Raw genomic sequence first — 12,804 nt, 5'->3', positions numbered from 1 at the left:
TGAAATGCACAAGAATTCACAAAAAACAAAATCCAAGACTTTGCTGCCACTATAAAAAGAGCAAGGAGGAGAGCGAGGAAAATGACACATGTGGCTATTTCCTCGGCAGGCTCAGACTTCATCTCTTAGTAAAATTCTCATCATTTCCCTGATGTGTAACACTGGTCTGAGTGCTACATATGGCATGGTTTTCTATCATTCCTATGATGACAGACATAAGTAGCTTTTTTATCGTTGCACTTAAAATTACATTGTTGTGTGTTGAAAGTTCATTGAAAAAAAATGAAAACTTTTGGGGCTTCCCTGGTGGCGCAGTGGTTGAGAGTCCACCTGCCGATATAGGGGACACGGGTTTGTGCCCCAGTCCGGGAAGATCCCACATGCCGTGGAGCGGCCGGGCCCATGAGCCATGGCCGTTGAGCCTGAGCGTCCGGAGCCTGTGCTCCGCAACGGGAGAGGCCACAACAGTGAGAAGCCCACATACTGCAAAAAAAAAAAAAAGAAAACTTTTAAAAAGGAAATAAATGGTGCTGTTCATCTGTCTCGTTCATTTGTGTATCACCAGGGTCTAAGACAGTGCCTGGCACATCGTGTAAGCTCAAACACTGTGTATTGATTAAATGAGAAAATCAAGAATGAACAAATCATTCAACATACATATTAGAAAAGGGGGAAAGCATTTCTTAAGAGGATAACAACAGTGTACCACTTTGGAGGCGTTAGAGAGTAAAGTCTGGGTCAGGGAGAAGAAGAAAAATTGCTTCTCACACAGGTCAAAATGTCCCACAGATGTGCTGACATGGGAGCTGCCACCACTGCTTTCTCTCCAACTTCCTTCTATGAAAAAAAAGGCCCTTTAATACTGGGCCCCAAAACTCATCTGGTAAATGAAAGCCACAGGCCCAAGGTCCTGCCCCTGTGACAGGCTCGGAGCCCTGTTCAGGTTCCGTATTCAGTGTGACTCAAATGCTTCTCCCTTCCAAAGTTAAGGACATGGATTTGGACAATTCATAAGCACCTCTGAAAATAACTTTAACATGCTCCATTAATACCACCTCCAGACATGACTACAAAATTAAATCCCTGCCTTGTTTATTTTCCCAACACCTGCTCCTCAACTGACCAAACTGTTTCAACCAAGTATTTAATCTGCTTGACTCTTGTGGGGAAACACTGGCTACAGGGACCACACTGGGGAACTGCCTCATAGCCAAGACACAGCATCCTGTGGGGCTTCAGTGACCACATCTTGGATAAGACCCAAGATGGAGAGGCATTACACCAAATTGTGAGTAGCATTACAGCACAGCGGATGTTTCCAGGGCAATCCCAGTCCATGTCTTTGACGTCTTCTGATTGGCTTTTCTCACATTAAGCTTATAAAGCCATCTACAGGCTACAAGCACCAGGTCACAGAGATAGCCAGACCTGTGATGGTAGGAAGCACAGAAAGTGGCCTTGAATCAAAAGAGAGCTTCAAAGACTGACCATCCTTCCTCCAGCCCTAATGGCGCTACCATAACCTGAAGCCCATTACACTGTACGTTCCCAAACCTAAGCCTGTGCTCTTGAGAAGAAAACTGTTTGGGACCTTGAACCCATTACTACTAATAAATGCAAGAACTTTTCATTCTAATAGAAATGGAAGCACTTTAAAAAGTGATTGCCAAGCACACTCAAAGGTCATCAGGCAAATGAAGTGAGAGGCAGCTTGATGAAGAAGATAGAACCTGGGTTTGGAGTCAGACCTTTGAATTCCTGGTTGTGCCTAGTTCTAACTATGTGATCCTGAATAGTTACTTAATCTCTGCAACTCAGTGGTCTCCATCACAAAATGGAAACAATAAATAATTATCCCACAGTGTTGTTAGTATTTAATAAGATAATGGACCCAAAAGTGCATAGCACAGCCCCTGATTACCCAGGAGGAGGAGAAAGGTTCTGGTGGTTGAATTAATCATCAATGCCTACGGATTTAATCAACCATGCCTGTGTAGTGAAGCCACCATTAAAATCCAAAAGGAGGGATTTCAGAGAGCTTCCAGGTTGGTGAAACAGAATGCCTCCACATGCCACCATGCTGGGCTCCAAACTCCAAGAGGATTGAAGTTTCTTTGTTCTCAACCTCACCCTATGGATCTCTTCATCTGGCTGTTGGTTCCTCTGCTTTAATATCCTTGGTAAAAAACCACTCACCTGCCGTAGGCCTGACAGGGTCTTGGTGTTCTGGCCTGGTGTCAGGCCTGAGCCTCTGAGGAGGGAGAGCCAAGTTCAGGATACTGGACCACCAGAGACCTCCTGGCCCCATGTAATATCAATCGGCGAGAGCTCTCCCACAGATCTCCATCTCAACGCTAAGACCCAGCTCCACCCGATGGGCAGCAAGCTCCAGTGCTAGATGCCCCATTTTAAACAACTAGCAAGACAGGAACACAACCCCACCCATTAGCAGAAAGGTTGACTAAAATCATACTAAGTTCACAGACACACCAAAACACACCACTGGACGCAGCCCTGCCCACCAGAAAGATAAGACCCAGCCCTACCCACCAGAACACAGGCACCAGTCCCCTCCACCAGGAAGCCTACACAGCCCACTGAACCAACCTTACCCACTGGGGGCAGACACCAAAAACAACCGGAACTACGAACATGCAGCCTGCGAAAAGGAGACCCCAATCACAGTAAGTTAAGCAAAATGAGAAGACAGAGAAACACACAGCAGATGAAGGAGCAAGGTAAAAACCCACCAGACCTAACAAATGAAGAGGAAATAGGGAGTCTGCCTGAAAAAGAATTCTGAGTAATGATAGTAAAGATGATTCAAAATCTTGGAAATAAAATGGAGAAAATACAAGAAACGTTTAAAAAGGACCTAGAAAAATTAAAGAGCAAAAAAACAATAATGAACAACACAGTAAATGAAATTAAAAATTCTCTAGAAGGAATCAACAGCAGAATAACTGAGGCAGAAAAATGGATAAGTGATGTGGAAGATAAAATAGTGGAAATAACTACTGCAGAGCAGAATAAAGAAAAAAGAATGAAAAGAATTGAGGACAGTCTTACAGACCTCTGGGACAACATTAAACTCACCAACATTCTAATTACAGGGGTCCCAGAAGAAGAAGAGAAAAAGAATGGGTCTCAGAAAATATTTGAAGAGGTTATAGTTGAAAACTTCCCTAACATGAGAAAGGAAATAGTCAATCAAGTCCAGGAAGCGCAGAGAGTCCCATACAGGATACATCCAAGGAGAAACACGCCAAGACACATATTAATCAAACTGTCAAAACTTCAGTACAAAGAAAATATATTAAAAGCAGCAAGGGAAAAGCAACAAATAACATAAAAGGGAATCCCCATAAGGTTAAAAGCTGAACTTTCAGCAGAAACTCTGCAAGCCACAAGGGAATGGCAGGACATATTTAAAGTGATGAAAGGGGAAAACCTAAAACAAAGATTACTCTACCCAGCAAGGATCGCATTCAGATTCGATGGAGAAATTAGAAATTTTACAGACAAGCAAAAGTTAAGAGAATTCAGCACCACCAAACCAGCTTTACAACAAATGCTAAAAGAACTTCTCTAGTCAGGAAACACAAGAGAAGGAAAAGACCTACAATAACAAACCCAAAACAATTAAGAAAATGGTAATAGGAACATACACATGGATAATTACCTTAAATGTAAATGGATTAAATGCTCCAACCAAAAGACATAGACTCGATGAATGGATACAAAAACAAGACTCGCATATATGCTGTCTACAAGAGACCCACTTCAGATCTGGAGACACATACAGACTGAAAGTGAGGGGATGGAAAAGGATATTCCATGCAAACGGAAATCAAAAGAAAGCTGGAGTAGCAATTCTCGTATCAGACAAAATAGGCTTTAAAACAAAGACTACTACGAGAGACAAAGAAGGACACTACATAATGATCAAGGGATCAATCCAAGAAGAAGATATAACAATTGTAAATATTTATGCACCCAACATAGGAGCACCTCAATACATAAGGCAAATGCTAACAGCCATAAAAGGGGAAATCGACAGTAACACATTCATAGTAGGGGACTTTAACACCCCACTTTCACCAATGGACAGATCATCCAAAATGAAAATAAATAAACACAAGCTTTAAATGACACATTAAAGAAGATGGACTTAATTGATATTTATAGGACATTCTACCCAAAAACAATAGAATACACTTTCTTCTCAAATGCTCACGGAACATTCTCCAGGATAGATCATATCTTCGGTCACAAATCAAGCCTTGGTAAATTTAAGAAAATTGAAATTGTATCAATTATCTTCTCCCACCACAACACTATGAGACTAGATATCAATTACAGGAAAAATACTGTAAAAAAGTACAAACACACGGAGGCTAAACAATACACTACTAAATAACCAAGAGATCATTGAAGAAATCAAAGAGAAAATGAAAAAATACCTAGAAACAAATGACAAGGAAAACACAACACCCCAAAACCTATGGGATGCAGCAAAAGCAGTTCTAAGAGGGAAGTTTACAGCAAGACAATCCTACCTCAAGAAATAAGAAACATCTCAAATAAACAACCTAACCTTACACCTAAAGTAATTAGAGAAAGAAGAACAAAGAAAACCCAAAGTTATCAGAAGGAAAGAAATCACAAAGATCAGATCAGAAATAAATGAAAAAGAATGAAGAAAACAAGAGCAAAGATCAATAAACTAAAAGCTGGTTCTTTGAGAAGATAAACAAAATTGATAAACCACTAACCAGACTCATCAAGAGAAAATGGGAGAAGACTCAAATCAGTAGAATTAGAAATGAAAAAGGGGAGGTAACAACTGACACTGCAGAAATAGAAAGAATCATGATGGATTACTACAAGCAACTATATGCCAATAAAATGGACAACCTGGAAGAAATGGACAAATTCTTAGAAAAGCAAAACCTTCTGAGACTGAACCAGAAAGAAATATAAACAGACCAATCACAAGCACTGAAATTGAAACTATGATTAAAAATCTTCCAACAAACAAAAGCCCAGGACCAGATGGCTTCAGAGGCGAATTCTATCAAACATTTAGAGAAGAGCTAACACCTATCCTTCTCAAACTCTTCCAAAATATAACAGAGGGAGGAACATTCCCAAGCTCATTCTATGAGGCCACCATCACCCTGATACCAAAACTAGACAAAGATGTCACAAAGAAAGAATACTACAGGCCAATATCACTGATGAACATAGATGCAAAAATCCTCAACCAAATACTAGCAAACAGAATCCAACAACACATTAAAAGGATCATACACCATGATCAACTGGGGTTTATCCCAGGAATGCAAGGATTCTTCAATATACGCAAATCAATCTATGTGATACACCATATTAACAAACTGAAGGATATAAACCATATGATAATCTCAACAGATGCAGAAAAAGCTTTCGACAAAATTCAACACTGATTTATGATAAAAAAAAAAAAACTCTCCAGAAAGGCAAACTCTCAACATAATAAAGCCCATACGTGACAAACCCACAGCAACATTGTTCTCAATGGTGAAAAACTGAAACCATTTCCACTGAGATTAGGAACAAGGCAAGGCTGTCCACTCTCACCATTATTATTCAACATAGTTTTGGAAGTTTTAGCCACAGCAATCAGAGAAGAAAAAGAAATAAAAGGAATCCAAAGTGGAAAAGAAGTAAAGCTGTCACTGATTTCAGATGACATGATATTATGCATAGAGAATCCTAAAGATGCCACCAGAAAACTACTAGAGCTAATCAATGAATTTGGTAAAGTAGCAGGATACAAAATTAATGCACAGAAATCTTGCATTCCTATATACTAATGATGAAAAATCTGAAAGAGAAATTATGGAAACACTCCCACTTACCATTGCAACGAAAAGAATAAAATACCTAGGAATAAACCTACCCAAGGAGACAAAAGACCTCTATGCAGCAAACTATAAGACACTGATGAAAGAAATTAAAGATGATACCAACAGATGGAGAGATATACCATGTTCTTGGATTGGAAGAATCAACATTGTGAAAATGACTATACTATCCAAAGCAATCTACAGATTCAATGCAATCCCTATCAAACTACCAATGGCATTTTTCACAGAACTAGAACAAATAATTTCACAATTTGTATGGAAACACAAAAGACCCCAAATAGCCAAAGCAATCTTGAGAAAGAAAAACGGAGCTGGAAGATTCAGGCTCCCGGACTTCAGACTATACTACAAAGCAACAGTAATCAAGACAGTATGGTACTGGCACAAAAACAGAAATACAGATCAATGGAACAAGACAGAAAGCCCAGAGATAAACCCACGCACATATGGTCACCTATCTTTGATAAAGGAGGCAAGAATATACAATGGAGAAAAGACAGCCTCTTCAATAAGTGGTGCTAGGAAAACTGGACAGCTACATTTAAAAGAATGAAATTAGAACACTTCCTAACACCATACACAAAAATAAACTCAAAATGGATTAAAGACCTAAATGTAAGGGCAGACACTATCAAACTCTTAGAGGAAAACATAGGAAGAACACTCTGACATAAATCACAGCAAGATCCTTTTTGACCCACCTCCTAGAGAAATGGAAATAAAATCAAAAATAAATAAATGGGACCAAATGAAACTTAAAAGCTTTTGCACAGCAAAGGAAACCATAAACAAGATGAAAAGACAGCCCTCAGAATCGGAGAACATATTTGCAAATGAAGCAACTGACAAAGGATTAATCTGCAAAATACACAAACCCCTCATGCAGCTCAATATCAGAAAAACAAACAACCCAATCCAAAAATGGGCAGAAGATCTAAATAGACATTTCTCCAAATAAGATATACAGATTGCCAACAAACACATGAAAGGACGCTCAACATCACTAATCATTAGAGAAATGCAAATCAAAACTACTATGAGGTATCACCTCACACCAGTCAGAATGGCCATCATCAAAAAATCTTGAAACAATAAATGCTGGAGAGGGTGTGGATAAAAGGGTACCCTCTTGCGCTGTTGGTGGGAATGTAAATTGATACAGCCACTATGGAGGACAGTATGGAGGTTCCTTAAAAGACTAAAAATAGAACTAGCATATGACCCAGCAATCCCACTACTGGGCATATACCCTGAGAAAACCGTAATTCAAAAAGAGTCATGTACCACAATGTTCATTGCAGCTCTATTTACAATAGCCAGGACATGGAAGCAACCTAAGTGTCCATTGACAGATGAATGGATAAAGGTGTGGCACATATATACAATGGAATATTACTCAGCCATAAAAAGAAACGAAACTGAGTTATTTGTAGTGAGGTGGATGGACCTAGAGTCTGCCATACAGAGTGAAGTAAGTCAGAAAGAGAACAACAAATACCGTATGCTAACACATACATATGGAATCGTAAAAAAAAAAAAAAAGATTCTGATGAACCTAGGAGCAGGACAGGCATAAAGACGCAGATGTAGACAATGGACTTGAGGACACGGGGAGGGGGAAGGGTAAGCTGGGACGAAGTGAGAGAGTGGCATGGACATATATACACTACCAGATGTAAAACAGATAGCTAGTGGGACGCAGCACAGGGAGATCAGCTCGGTGCTTTGTGTCCACCTAGAGGGGTGGGATAGGGAGGGTGGGAGGGAGACGCAAGAGGGAGTGGATATGGGGTATATGTATATGTATAGCTGATTCACTTTGTTAAACATCAGAAACTAACACAACGTTGTAAAGCAATTATATTCCAACAAAGATGTTAAGAAAACAAAACAAAACAGTGCATAGCACAAAATAGGGATACAATAAAGGTTAGTTTTCCTTTCCCTGGTCCTCAAACCTGCCTGAGCCAATCAAGGAAGTGGAGGAAGACAAGGTAACAAAAATGTTAAGAATGAGGTTTTAAGTCCCATTGCCACTTGTCTTTTTTTCTAGTTCAACAGAGAATGTGTCAGACCAAAGAAGGTCAAAGAATCCTTGGGGTGAGTTGCAATGAAGGGTGTGATGAAATATTTGAAATGGCATGAGTGTTCTCATAGCAGGAAGTAAAGGGCAGGGGCTAGTCCAGGACCAAGTAAATAGGTACTTTTCATGCTCAAGTTCTGCATACTTTAGAACTTTCTGGGCTACTTCCCAGGGAAATTAAAGAGGGAGGATGTTACGGGGAGGAGAGGAGGGTTCCTATTTCCCATCACAAAATTATTTAACTCTACTTGCAGTTCAGAAAACCCAGAATGTGGGAGAATGGCCATGGAAAGTTTCATGCTTATGTTACCTCTTCACTGTCATTATTTTAAACATGTGTCTTACCAGGAATGTTGTTAGTTCATGACACAGAAAACACAGATAAGAAGTTCTTTGGGGTTTGGGGGTGAGGAAAAGAACATTACGTATACAAAACTCCAGCCCAATGTCATCTTGTGGTCATTACTTAATACAAATGAATGACACAGTGCCACCGGCAGAAGATAGAAGTGATATTGCTTTAGAAAATAATAACCTCGCAAACATAGGTGGTCAGAAAAGCCAGGAAGTGATTACCACAAAAGTCTGGATAGTGGTTACTTCTAGAAAGGAAGGAGGGGGTGTGGTCTGGAAGGTAATCAAAGGAGGGGCTTCTGCGCTGGTTGTTTCCTTTTTTGACTGAGGGGTGTTCGCTTTGCAATTATTCATTATACTAGACATTTATGTTTTCTGTTTGTATATTCTATTTCATAATTTTTAAGAGGTTAAAAAAAGAAAGAAAATAATAATGCTCCCTTCATTGAGGAAAATACACTTTACTGCAGAGCTTAGCTCTAGGTAGGTATTTCAACATCTTTCCCTGTTGATGTCTATGTTCCCTCCATAAATTGATTTTCTGGGAGAAAAAGAGGAGGGTGGATTTTTGAGGAGCCATGAGGAGACTGCTGTTAATGCTCCAGTACAGATAACATACCAGAGATTTTTTTAATACTGGAGTATGTTTGGGGTATATTTTTAAGAGTCTAATTATTCTAGAGTCAGAATTCCATGGGGGCTCCACAAGATACCAGAAAGTTCTCCACGGGGTAGGCAGTGTTCACAAATCAGAGTCATCAGACACAAAGATAGGGGATACAAATGGGGCTATGAAATCATCGGAATAAATACAACAATTTCAAGAAGATATTAAGAACTCAGTTCTTGTAGTTTAGGGCATAGCGGAGCCTGGGGGCCCCTATGTGAAGAAAATCCCTCCTGTGTTTGGCATCTGAGTGACTCACCCAGCAAACCATCCACTGCATGCAGCGAAAAGGAAATGAATCATGAAAGCTTCTGACCTTTGCCCTTGTCATCCCGGTACAGGGAAACCACCCACAGACAGTCTCAACAGAGCTGGAGACAGGGAAATCAAACAAGGCACACAAAAATTATGCAAATCTATTGGCAGAGGAGAACAAGACAACCAGGTCTGGATAATGAAGCTCAGAGGTTGAGGATACAGGATAAGCATTGATTTTCTGATACAAAAAAAACCTAGCAGTTGAACTGGCATTGAGGACAATTCGGCAGGGTCCACTGGCCTGTTTTCAGCGGTTATTAGAACCCCTTCCATTTGTAGCTAGGATGGGGGTGGAAGGGACAGCATGGAGGAGAGCAATGACCTGGATGCCCCTTGGAATCTCCATCTTTTTTTTTTTTAATAAATTTATTTATTTATTTATTTATATTTGGCTGCATTGGGTCTTCGTTGCTGCGCGCAGGCTTTCTCTAGCTATGGCGAGTGTGGGCTACTCTTCGCGGTGCGCAGGCTTCTCATTGCAGTGCCTTCTCTTTGTTGCGGAGCATGGGCTCTAGGCACGTGGGCTCAGTAGTTGTGGCTCGCGGGCTCTAGAGCGCAGGCTCAGTAGCTGTAGTGCACAGGCTTAGTTCCTCCACGGCATGAGGGATCTTCCCAAACCAGGGATCAAACCCGTGTCCCCTGCATTGGCAGGCGGATTCTTAACCACTGTGCCACCAGGGAAGTCCCGGAATCTCCATACTAAGTTTGGCATTTGGAGAATTTGCTTGGCTTGCTTAGAAGAAGTACACCAAACTCACACGAGTATGAAAGTTGGAATGAATTTGACAATCATTTACATTAAAGAAGATGGGAGCCCAATGAATGCATTCAGAGAGGCAAAGAGTTTATAGAACAGGCAGAGGAGTCCTAACACAATCTGAAGAATAACCTACAGCAGTAGCCCGATACTTCAGGTGGTGATTTCATTTTTAAACAAAAGCAGGACGCCTTCAAAATGCTAATCTAGAAGCTGAATAGAGTTCATCCAAAAACGTGCACAGAGTAGAAAGGAAACACCTAGAGACAAGAAGAAAGGTCTCTACTGGCCTACATTACTGAACACAAGTACATTCAAGGGTTGTCCATGGAGGCGAGATTGCTCTCAGCCTCTCTGCTCACCCATCAAAGGAATAAGTGACTACCTGCTGAGCTGTAGAGTTCAAAGTCATTTCCCTCCACTCCACGGTGCTTTCTAATGCAATCTCTCTCCTCCTATGGGTCTAGAAGTGGTAGTACAGCCTCCTACTACCTCATTGTATTAAAAGAATATACCATCCCTCCAAAAACATCACCCAAGTTTTTGCCCTCAGGATGAACTTGGCTAAGAAACCTTGCCCTGGCTGATTAAGAAAATGGAAATTAGGCACTCATATGTCACACAGCTTAGATCAAAGCTCTGACCTCTGCTTGGGGACTCAAGTTGATAGAGGACACTGGATACCAAATGATGTTCCAGTCACAGGTCAGGAACGCAGACTGGGGTTGACCTTAGAGCCTTTCCTCTCCCTACCACCTCCACTTCCCACTCTGGCCACTTTCATATTCTCTCTTCACACCCACTGCAACATTATCCTACTTTATTAAATTAGAGAAAGGAGATTAGTCCCTACTAGGTAGACGGTCAGGATTTCTTGGTCTGTGCCCTGTTACTGCCTTTAGCATTTACTGGTAGAAATGGAAGTGATTCAGTCCTCTCTCAGAGCACAGACTTAGAATATGATCCTTTGCACACTGTTAAATGATTTACATAAAATTGGTATCAGGGCGTCCCAGTAGCATCTTACCACTCCCTTTATGAACTTCTATCCCCATTTCTTCAGTATTTACAACTAACAAACTAGTATATTTTCTGTGATAATAATAAATTTTTTTAAAACAGCTACCATCTGTACAATACTCACCACATGCTAAAGGTTTTACAGACATTAATCCTTTTAATCTTCAGAGTAACCTTATTATGATAGGTACTATTTTCATCCCTACTTTATAGATGGGAAACCACAAATTAGAGCGATTGTGTCACTTGCCCAAAATCAAGCCAGTAAGGGAAGTTGCCAGGGTTTAAGCCCAGAGCTGTTCAACTTCAGAATCTGAGCTCTTCACCATCACGTGATGGGTCCTAGGAGGCTGGGGTAGAAGAAGAAAGAAGTGAATTGTATTTGTTGCCTCATGAATTTTGCTCACCTTTTCCTTACGTTCAGGTACATAATTACAGCAGGCAGTAGAGGGGAAACATAAGAAACATATTTCCACGTGAACATCCCACCTGTCATCTGTAAGCATTTTTTATATTTCTTTCTTATGTGTAAGAAATGAGAAAGAAAGAAACCTAGCAACAGAAGTCCTAGCAGTTTCTAGCCTGATTTCTCTATTCCTTGATAATGGGAAATTTGACCTTTCTGAAAAGATGATCTTTCAAGCTTGACCAATAAAAGCCCCATCAGAAACACCTCATCAAGCACACGTTGAAAGGGGTCAATCGAGTTCAGCTTCCCGTGTGGAATTCATGTTCCGACCTTCTGCTGGGAGCAACAGTAAACAGAAGACAAATGACTCGCATCTTCTACCTCCACGCTTAACCTGAGCTAACCTAACAGCAGTGTGCTGTGCAACCGGCATATGCGTTTCGATTATAACAATCACTGTGTAGTAATCACGGAAGGATTAGATAGTCTGTCTTTAATGAGTACCTGTTCCCCATAGCTTGGCATTTAATAGCTAGTCTATTGCTGACGTATAGTACAGTTGGTTTCTGATTTAGGACCTCACTATGTTCAAAACAATATTTTCTTTTAATTAGCAGCTTAGAGATTTAGGATTTGTTTTGGCTAATCAGGGTTCTGACTTTGGGAGTAGAGAAAGAATATTGCCACGACAATCCAACTCTTAGATTTCAAACGAGTTATCACAATAGTTGGAAATATTCCAGAGAAACTAAAATTTATCTTTGGAAGAGAAAAAAAGGAATTGTCTTGATTCTCTTCTGATTTGGTTTAAACCCCATATTGTATCAGAAGTTTTGCCCTTAAGAACACAGGTTTTAGAATCAGACAGATCTGGTTCAAACCCTGCTTCCCACACTTACCACCTCTAACTTAGGCAAGTTATTTCTCTCTGTATGGACCAGTCTCCACCTATAAAATGGGTTGTGAGAACTAAACGCATCCTCTCTGAAAAAGACTAGCACAGTGCCTGGCACAGAATAGGAGCTTAATTCGTGGCAGCTTACGAAAGAAAGGAAGGAAGGAAGGGAGGGAGGGAGGGAGGGAGGGAGGGAGGAAGAAAGAAGTCTGTGTTATTTTTCCAGTCAACCAGTTTGAAAACTGTCGATGCCAATGACAGGATGACCTATGCAGCAAGGTAAGTTGTAGCAGCACAATGAAGATTCATCACAAAAATACTGGCTACAGAGCAGATTTTGCTGTAAGAAAAGTCCCTTTAGGATCTGTTCACAGGGGCCTTAGTGATTA

The sequence above is a fragment of the Phocoena phocoena genome, chromosome 11, assembly GCF_963924675.1.
Source record: "Phocoena phocoena chromosome 11, mPhoPho1.1, whole genome shotgun sequence".
In the NCBI taxonomy this organism is placed as follows: Eukaryota; Metazoa; Chordata; class Mammalia; order Artiodactyla; family Phocoenidae; genus Phocoena; species Phocoena phocoena.
This window is presented reverse-complemented; position numbering follows the sequence as displayed.